This window comes from Arachis hypogaea, chromosome 15 (genome assembly GCF_003086295.3).
Source record: "Arachis hypogaea cultivar Tifrunner chromosome 15, arahy.Tifrunner.gnm2.J5K5, whole genome shotgun sequence".
NCBI classification, from domain to species: domain Eukaryota; kingdom Viridiplantae; phylum Streptophyta; class Magnoliopsida; order Fabales; family Fabaceae; genus Arachis; species Arachis hypogaea.
In genome coordinates this window covers 138,328,411-138,339,279 of record NC_092050.1, presented here as the reverse complement: position 1 = coordinate 138,339,279, position 10,869 = coordinate 138,328,411, and positions in this window count along the sequence as shown.

Genomic DNA, 10,869 nt, shown 5'->3' with positions numbered 1-10,869 from the left:
ATGATTTGGGTATATTTTTTAAAACACAAATCTGAAGTACCTGATAAGTTCTTTGCTTTCTACCAAATGATTCAAACTCAATTCAACAAGAAAATTCAAGTACTTCGCTCAGATAATGGTGGGAAATTTATAAACCAGTCAATGAGCAAATTTTTTTTTTTTGAAAAATGGTCTTATTCATCAAACTTCCTGCCCAAATACACCCCAACAAAATGGTGTGGCTGAGCGGCAAAATCGTAAGTTACTTGAGATGACCCGAGCCATGCTTTTTGATGCACAAGTTCCAAAATTTTTTTGCCTAAAGCTATAGCGACCTCTGCCTACTTACTAAATTGCCTACCTACCCAAGTTCTCCACCACAAAACACCCTTACAAGTCTTGGCTACTCAAACTGCAATCTCGCCTATTCTAACCTTAGCACCTCGAGTATTTGGATGTTCCGTCTTTGTCCATATTCCCAAAGCCAATAGAACCAAACTTGATCCTTGTGCAGAAAAATGTGTTTTCGTTGGGTATGCTACACACCAAAAGGGGTATAGGTGCTACAATCCAATCACTCATCGTATTCATGTGACCATGGATTGTGATTTTTTAGAATCCAAATTTTATTTTAGCCGCCAACATGGCATTCAGGGGGAGAACAATAAAGAACCACCAAGTTGGCTAAATAACCTTTGTTGCCCAGAAACTGTTCAAACAGAGCAAGTAGATGGAGCCACCGAGCATACTTCACTCAATGTAGAAAACAACTCAGTATATACAACCAGTGAGAGTCCTTTTGAGAATGTCAGACAAGAGGTAAGTAATTGTCAATCTGATAATTTACTCCCTGTTTTTAATGAGGCCACTAACAATAACAGTATAGCACTGGAACATGAAGAACCAGAGCCCAATACCTAACAGAGGGATTCCTCCTGATCGGTACTCACCAGAACATGTTCCCCGTAACTCAAGATACCCAATAAGAGTGGCTAGAGAAGGAATGGCAGATGTTGCAAAGGCTTTTTCCGCCAGACTCTTAACAGAAGACATTCCAAGAACTGTCCGAGAAGCCAATGCGAAAGCTGAATGGCGAAAAGCCATAAAATACTGAAATGGAAGCTCTAGAGAAGAATGGAACTTGGAAAAAGTGTATCCTACCGACAGGAAAAAAGCCAGTCGGGTGCAAATGGGTTTTCACTATTAAACACAAGGCAGATGGCACTATTGAACGGTACAAGGAAAGGTTGGTGGCCAAAGGTTAAACACAGACCTATGGTATCGACTACACTGATACTTTTTCACCGGTTGCAAAGATTAATACTATCAGGGTGTTGTTTTCAATAGTAGCAAATGAAGACTGGCCACTCCACCAATTTGACGTCAAGAATGCTTTCTTGCATGGAGAGTTGAAAGAAGAAGTGTACATGGAAGCTCCTCCAGGTTTCTCAACGGGATTTGAAAAACATGAAGTTTGCCGATTAAAGAAGGCTCTTTATGGGCTTAAACAATCTCCACGTGCCTGGTTTGGAAGATTTACAGTTGCCATGAAAAGGTATGGGTACAAGCAAAGCAACTCTGATCATACCCTTTTTTTGAAAAAACAGGGAGATTTAATCACTTGCCTAATAATCTATGTGGATGATATGATCATAACGGGAAGTGATGCTGAAGAAATTGCAAAATTGAGAAGGAACCTATTTACAGACTTCGAAATGAAGGATTTGAGAGGACTAAAATATTTCTTAGGAATAGAGGTTCTACGATCCAGTAAAGGAATCTTTATCTCTCAAAGAAAGTACATTTTGGACCTTCTGGCAGAAACAGGAATGGTGGATTGCAAACCAATAGATACGCCCATGCAAGTTAATCACAAGTTGAAGATGGTAGAAGGTGCCACCCTAGCAGATAAGGAAAGGTACCAGCGACTGGTTGGAAAACTAATTTACTTATCACATACTCGGCCTGACATAGCTTATGCTGTGGGAATAGTAAGTCAGTTTATGCATAAGCCACAAGAAGATCATATGGAAGCTGCTATACGGATAGTTCGATATTTGAAGGGAGCTCCAGGAAGTGGAATCATTTTCAAAAGAAATGACCATTTGAAGGTTGAGGCATACACTGACGCGGGCGGGCAACCCAAATGATAGAAGATCAACAGCTAGTTACTTTACACTTGTTGGAGGCAACCTGGTAACTTGGAAAAGCAAGAAGCAGAAAGTTGTAGCTCTTTCAAGTGCTGAGGCAGAATTTCGAGGAATCGTTAAAGGCATAACTGAAGTATTGTGGATAAGACAATTGATGACTGAGATTGGGTTTCCACCACAATCGCCAAGCCAGTTGAAATGTGACAACAAAGCCGCAATCGGCATTTTAGAGAATCCTGTACAACATGATAGAACAAAACATGTTGAGGTGGATCGACACTTTATCAAAGAAGGAGATCAGGAGACCAGTTGGCTGATATTCTTACTAAAGCAGTTTCAAGACAAGCCCTTGCTAAAGTTCTAACCAAGCTGAGTATTGGTGATCCCACTACTCACCTTGAGGGGGAGTATTAGAATATCATAATTAGGGAACAAAATCAAGAAAATATCAAAGAGGATTAGAAAAAAAATCAATGTAATTTATTAGGATATTATTCCATAACGAGTGTACTCTTAGCGTACTCTTGATCTATATATTGGTAAGAACTTTGTAATCACAAATGAGAAATATGAATAACAAATAATACTTTTCTAAATAATTCTTCATTTCTTTCCTAAACTCTTTGTACCATGGTAACACCCTCATTGTTATTATTATTATTATTATTATTTTGTTTGGAATGAACTGTGAGGTGGCTTATAAAATGTTCTCCTTATGTGTTCTACGAATTAGTCTTACAATCCACTCTTAGTAATAAGAATAAGGTCTTTTTTGACTAAACCCAAACCTGTTAGTCCTCTTGAATCCGAGTCACTCTTTTTTGTAAAATAACCCATCACAGTTTTTGCAATAACTTCAAACATTAATTACAAAAAAAATTAACACTTTAGTTAACCCAACGTTATAATCATAAGTACTTGGATAAGTAACCGACAAATAAAGCTATGTGAGACCCATGTTCTGCTACAAAACAGAGAGTTAGCTTTCCCTTGATTTCTCTCTCAACGCGTGTCATTCCAGCAACCTCCCCATGTGTCTTCAACATATAAAGAAAGAAAATGGCTTCAACATAGTAGGATCTTCAAAAAAAATGATGAGATTAGGATGGATTATCAAAGAGTCAAAGAGGACTTCAGAAGTTTTATACAAAATAATTTTCGCCAGGACAGCATGGTATGTATGATATTAAATATGTCCATGTTAATACCAAAAAAATGTTTCCATTAAAAATATATGGTAAATTGATTTAAAATATTATTTATTTGTTAACATCAATCTTTAGTTAATATTTAAGTTTTGTATCCAAATCTAAATGTATAAATAAAGAGTTATTTTCTACATACAAGCGTTTTTTCATACAAGTCATTTATATTCACGCATTTTTTACGTTTTTCTTCGTGTCTCTTTTTCTTTTTCCGTGCCTCCTCTTTTTTTTCTCCTTCTTCTTCTTTCTTGGTGCCTCTTCTTCTTCTTCTTCTTCTTCTTCTTTCTCCGTGCCTCTTCTTCTTCTTTTTCGTAATTTTTCTCTCTCGATATTGTTGTCATCAACACCACCTCTTCCTCCTCCTTCTCTTCCTCCTTCTTTTTCATTGAAAGTTCTTCTCCTCTTTTCATTTTCTCTTTCTCCTTCATCATCAGTTATCTCGTTGTTGAAGATAATAAATAATTCAGGTTCATATTGTCAATTGAACCAGAACGAAATTGATTATTATTTTGAATCCAAGGCTAAGGTGTGGTTCAATTTAGAAGAAAAAATATAGCATTAGAGGAAACATTTTTCTGCAGCAAATTTGAGTGTAGTACGAAGATATTTGGGTGTAACACGAAGATATTTGGGTGTATTTCAAGAATTTTTGGTGTATTTTTATTCTGATAAATTCTGTATAATTCAAAACTCTTCCTCTTTGTCTTTCTCATCTTCTGCTATTTCTTCTTTTTTTTTGTCATCATCACCATCTTCTTTTTTTCTTATTCATCTTTTTTTTTTTTTATTTTATCTTCTCAAGTTCCTTTTTGTTTTACTCCCTTAACAAGAATAAAAACAAAAAAATCAAACAAAGAAGAAGAAACACATAATGCTGCAAAATTACTTGAAAGATGATGAACTTACATTCATTTAACTAAAAAAAGAAAGAAATAAGGAAAAAAAGAAGAATAAAAAAATACAGCATTAGAGAAAATATTTTTCTGTATTTGCACCAAATTTGGGTATAACACGAAGATATTTGGGTGTAATACGAAGATATTTGGGTGTATTTTAAGAATTTTTGGGTGTATTTTTATTCTGATAAATTCTGCATAATTCAAAACTCTTCCTCTTTGTCTTTCTCATCTTCTACTGTTTCTTCTTTTTTTTTTTGTCATCATTATCATCTTCTTTTTTTTCTTATTCATCTTTTTTTTTTATTTTACCTTCTCAAGTTCCTTCTTGTTTTACTCCCTTAACAAGAATAAAAACAAAAAAATCAAACAAAAAAGAAGAAACACATCATGCTGTAAAATTACTTGAAAGATGATGAACTTACATTCATTTAACTAAAAAAAGAAAGAAAGAAGAAAAAATACAGCATTACAGAAAATATTTTTCTGTATTTGCAGCAAATTTGGGTGTAACACGAAGATATTTGGGTGTATTTTAAGAATTTTTTGGTGTATTTTTATTCTGATAAGTTCTACATAATTCAAAACTCTTCATTTTTCTCCTCTTCATCTTCTACTGCCTCTTCATCTTGTACTGCTTCTTCTTCCTCATCTTCTTATTTCGTTTTTTTATAATTCTTCTTGGGAGATAAAATCAAACAAAGAAGAAAAAATACATAATATTGCAAAATCAATAGAAAGAGGAGGAGGAAAAAAATGCAACAACAACAACGGTAATAAAAAAACAACGATGAAGATGAAACACGCGAAGAAAAAGGAGGAGAAACGCAAAGAAGAAGAAGAAGAAGAAGAAGAAGAAGAAGAAGAAGAAGGAAGAGGAGGAGGAGGAGGAGGAGGAGAAAGAGGAACGTGAAGAAGAAGAAGTGTCACGCGTGTTATCACACTCCAGTGGGTAAATGTTATTTTTGTTAGATTTGACCCAAGTTGTAAGACTTGTAAGCCAAAAAGACTTGTATGTGTAGCATACCTCATAAATAAATTAGGTAAATAATTTTAAATATTTAATTTTCAATATTAGAAAAATCTAAAAATATTTGTTTTAAATTAAAGTGTAAACAATTAATTAGGGAGTCAATTTTTCAAGTTAATAAAAATATCAATCAATTTGGCCGTCATGTATTCTTTAATTTAACTTCTTGTATCTCTATTTGTCTTTATGCTAATTCTATCGGCATCTCATTTTCAAAAATGGTTGTCTTTTAGTTTATTTTTCTTTAATTAGATTTTAAAATCTGTTGTTAATAAAAAAAATCAATCCATTTAGTGAAATTATTTTTTATTTTAAATCCTAAATTTTAATCATAAACTATAAATCCTCCAAAAAATAAAATTTAAAATATAATTTTATAATAGTGGCTAATTAAAAGTTAATTTCATGTACTTATTCAAATGAATTCTTAATGTTGAACACTGAAGTTTTTCATGTTCTCAACCTGTTACTTGTGAGTTGTGACTTTAATTTGTATGGTACTATATGAATGTTAATTAATTATACTAATGAATAAATCAGGCAACTACTTCTGTTAATTAATTAAGAGTCACTTCTTTCAAAGTTTCATCTACCAAATTGTTCATTCTAATTAATTATTTTCATTAACAAAGGCATAGAAGGGTAGATAATTTTCAATGTCTTACATAAATTAAACTCCTTTATGTGGCAAGATGAAGAATAATTTTCCATCTACCAACTCTACAAAAGGAAAAAGACGAAAATAAATATATGATGTCTTGTAATACTTTATCAGTTTTGATATATAGTTATTTAAGCTTAGCTTTGTCTTTACTCATCATTTCAAGCATCAGCAATATAATTTTTTCCTCTTATTTGAATTGCTTTTTCAATAGATGATATAAAAAATTCTTGGTAACTATATTTTTTACCTATATTGTCAAATAAAGGTCATTTGAATTGAGAGTTTGGCACAACCTAATATTTTTTATTGTATGCTAACTTTTTTTTTAATGTTTATCTATCTCAAATACAAGATTTATACTTTATTATTTTTTATTATATGCTAATTTATATATTTTTTATATTATTTTTTTAATTTAATTTTTACAATAATAGTATGTAATTTATTTGAAAAAAAACCAATCAAACAGATTTTAGCATACATTTTTTTTAATAGATGTTAATGAGTTATAAAAATAAGAAGATTATTTTACTTCTATAAATATAAATTAGAATAATTTTATATATTGGATAATAAATTTTTATACACAAAATTTTTTAAGTTAAAAGTAACCACTATTTAATATCAATAAATATATATCAATAAAGACCAAATATTTTACCCGTGAATGTAGAGTTATTGGAGAGAGAAGCAAGAAGAGAAAGAGAAGAGATAGAAGAAAGAAAAAAGTGTTACCATTTCTAATACCATAATGATTCTGAGGTAATAGACTATGATGACGTAAGATTACAAAATCTTCTCAGACTTTACTTTTGTGATTCTTACACATTTATTCACAACAGCAGCAGACCTGCAGCTACACTATAAATATTCCCTTCATGGCCAATCAGATTTCACCAAACCTCAAGTGTATTACAGCAAGAGACCATCTCTCTTTCCATATTAAAAATAATTTCTGTAAAATTATTAATATAAATTTTTTTATGGTCCTCTTAACAAACACACCAGTTTGTACCTCTAATAATAAACTAGTATGAAAAAGTATTGCTTTGATTTCGAAATCTCACGACTTTATAAAAGCAACTCCAATGGACAGTATGTTGAGACCCTGCTTCTGACAAAAGAGGGACGGAACCATTGGAGAGGAGAAGAAACGAGTTCCTGCACGGATTACAAGAAGAGGGAGTCCCTCCCATTGTCCAATCCACACTTGCCAAATGGCAAGTTATATAAAAAAATAAATAATTAAATAAAATATTAATTAATTAAATAGTTATGTTAATTAATTAAATAATTATATTAAATAATTGAATAATAATTAATTTAACTAATAATTAATTTAACTAATAATTATATTAAATAATTATACTAACTAATTATATTTAACTAATAATTAATTAAGTAATTAACTTATAATTAATTTATTAATAATTATAATAATTAATTACAGTAAATAATTAAATTTTTATTTAATTAATAATTTATATTAATTATTTATATCATAATTAATATTAAATATTATTTATATTTATATTATTATATTAAGTGGGACCATAACAGGGACTAAAATTAGTTCCTCCTAATGGAGAAGAGAGAGATGCTTTGAGTTCTTATTTACTGTTTATGACGCAAAAGTTGATGTGGAGTTACTTTTTATGACAGGTGGGGCATAGACAAGAACTGGGATGAGTTCTCTACTGGAGATGGTCTAAGTGTTTGGGGTGAACAACATGTATTTTTATTTTGAGATTGACATGTGTTAGGAATATAATCTACTACATATAATGATTACCTACCTAATGAATAAAGTTGAGAATTCTTAATTTTTTTTTGTTACCGTTTCAAGAAAGTAACAAGTTATCATGGCCTTTGATACAGTTTTTGATTCATTTATATTGGTTTTTTATAAAGAAAAAAAAAACCAATTTGGTGGAAATGAAAGCAAATATCTTATTTTCCTGTTCAATTGAGTAGTAGTTGCATCATGTATCCAAGTTACGTTAAGAATTGGTTAAAATTACATGAGGTACTCACTGTCTAGTATTTTTTGTATGATTTTATATCATAAAATAATAGCCAAACATTTAAGGTGTGATTGGTTGACAATTCTAGAGACAAGTATAATTTTCTTGAACACAGAAAAGGCCAAAAAATGAATGCAAAGTTATATATTACTCTAAAAAAAACGAGCCGCAATTTTAATGAAATTAAATGCAAGTGAATGTAAAGAGTTTCACATATTTGTTTTTTTGTTAAATTCTTATTACCTTTTCGTTAATTAACTATAATAAACTATACAAATATAAAAACACATATTTATATGTTTTTGTTTATATTTTTTATTTTCATTATTAGTTATAAATATAAAATATTATGTTTTTGTTTATATGTCGTTGTCATTTTAAAACTTTTATATTTTGAGAATGTAATAAATTTTACGAGTGGAGTATTTGTTTAATATTTTTAAAATATTTTCCTTTTTCTAAATTTAAAAATTTATTTCTTAATTTACTTGCTGATTCAATCGTATTTATAATCTATATTTTTTTTACTAATTTATATTTCGTAACACATATTTTTAAATGTGGCTAAACAAACCATTAAAAAAAGATCGTTTTTTTCATTTTATGTGAGTATAATTTGTTTAAGGTGAATGTGCATTTAGATTCACGTTTATTTTTGTTGGGCCGGTGGGAGGGGGAGGGGTGGGGGTGTTAATGGATAAAATGAAGTATAAAATGCTTTCCTCATACTTATGAAGTATAAAATGCCTTCCTCATACTTTTCATAGTGGTGTCAGCACTCTTGGTTTCCCCTGTAATCTTCGAAGATACCTTCACCGTTGCATGTGTTAATGCTCATGGCGACCGAAGCTAGTCGTTTTCCCTTCTATGCTGTTCAAAGAGGACGTGTCCCAGGCATTTACAGGTCATGGGAGGAATGCGAGCATCAGGTGAACGGGTTCCGGAACAATGAACATCGTGGCTTCCATGATCTGTCGGAAGCCTTGGCTTGGCTACGTAGTGCCGCATCTCCTCCTGTTCGTCGGCCAACACCACATGAAGGTGCTTTCTGTTCACTGCGTTCGTCTCAAAAAGTTTCTTCCGTCGTCATGCCTGCTGAGAATTTGGACTTTGGAGATGGTAGTGGTGGCAGCAACCCCACTGGAGTGACTCGTGAGCACGAAGATCATTTTTATAATTTTTAATCTTGAATCGATTTTTTTCATGTAGCACTCCTGTAAATGCAGAATTTTGGTAATGATGTAGATTTTAATTTATTCTGAAATAATAAATTGGTTTGGCTCGTGCAGTTAAGGATACGGGGACAGACAACCGTTTTGTGTATCTGGAAGATATGGAGTTGATGTTGATGAGGGCGTGTTCATTTTTTCAAATAGGGTCTCCGCTTTTTGTTCCTCAGGAAGTCAACACGAACGATGAGCGTGTGCTGTTCGGATTCACGGTGGTTCTGCCTCACAATAGTAGAGGTATAGATCTCGTGGCTCATGATCCTTTGTGTTATGAGGAACGTGTTGCTCGTTAAGAAGTTTCGTTCACAATGCTTGATAAAATTCTTGTTGCTACTGGTTATACCATTCATGATTACAACTATCGTATCTTGAGCCGGGTCAAAGAAAGTTTGAATCAGTCGAGGGCTGACGAAGTGGGTAGATTTTGGGAGCGAATTCGTATACTAGAAAAAGAAAATGAGGAACTTTCTGGACAAATTGGAATGTTTGGGGAGATGTTAGAGGAATAGGTTGCATGCTGGAGGATGTAATGCATGTTTTAGATGGAGGTATGCCAGGCTTTGGGATTTTTATGTTAGTGTATTTTAGAACTAGTAATTTGGCTGTATTTTGTTAATTTCTATGTTAGTGTATTTTAGAACTAGTAATTTGGTGGCTAGCAAATATCCTATTGAAACTGATATTATTGTTGCTGTTTTGCTCATGTTTTGTGTAATGACTTAAATTAAATCTAGTCATTAATGTTATGCCATTTCATTTTGGGGTTAGATACAAGTGTTATCATGAGAATTTATATCCAACTCGTTGCACAAGTAATATCTAAAGGACTGGAACAGAAGATAGTCTCTTATTTTTTGCCTAATAACAAAATATTCCATTCTAACCAGGGAACCCTTTCATGTTGGTATACTAATGAAAAAGTTTTTGCTCAAAAGAAATAAGTATTTTCTAAGATGCTGCTTCAGCCCCAACATTTTTTTCAAACTAAAATATATTAATGTCTACTTGATCCATGTATCCAACTTGTTCCATAATTACCAAAGTTAAACTCAGAGGGCGGAAATCACGGTGCCATAAGGTTGTGGTTCTGTTGACTAATTTACAAATAAACTAACGGACCAAAAATTGATAATGGGGTGGCAGTAGATGTAGTCGCAAGCTTATGCAAATATAGGTTTTTAGTCGGTCCTGCAAGTTGGGCTTGATGAATGACATTTGCATTCAATCAATCACTCTTTTGTAGGGTTGAGTGTTGCAGTAGGAGAGGGTGTTTTGGAAGCAACATCACATAATCAATACCTCGGAATGTGTGCGAAGCAAAAATCCTATATCTCAAACCCTCTCTCTCTAAAATGGACCTCCTTTAGTGCTTTTTGCTGTCTAATCCGAAAGTATGCTTCTTTGAGAGTGTGAATTTTCTGTAGTACTCCAAGCCTTTCTTTTCATGAACCTACAACAATTGGGCCCTATCATCTACAAGCCCATTACTTCAACGTTTTCATTATGAGGTAAGGCATATCTCCAACATACTGTATCTGAGAATCTCATTATGTAGACCGTGTAAACTTGGCGCCAAGTACGTTGGTGCAATCTTCTTTGCTCTGGGTCGTTGGAGGCAGACATGAAAAACAAGGGGAACGCTACTGTGCAGAAGGTTGGGGTCCTCATGTGACCTCGAAAGATGACTCCGGT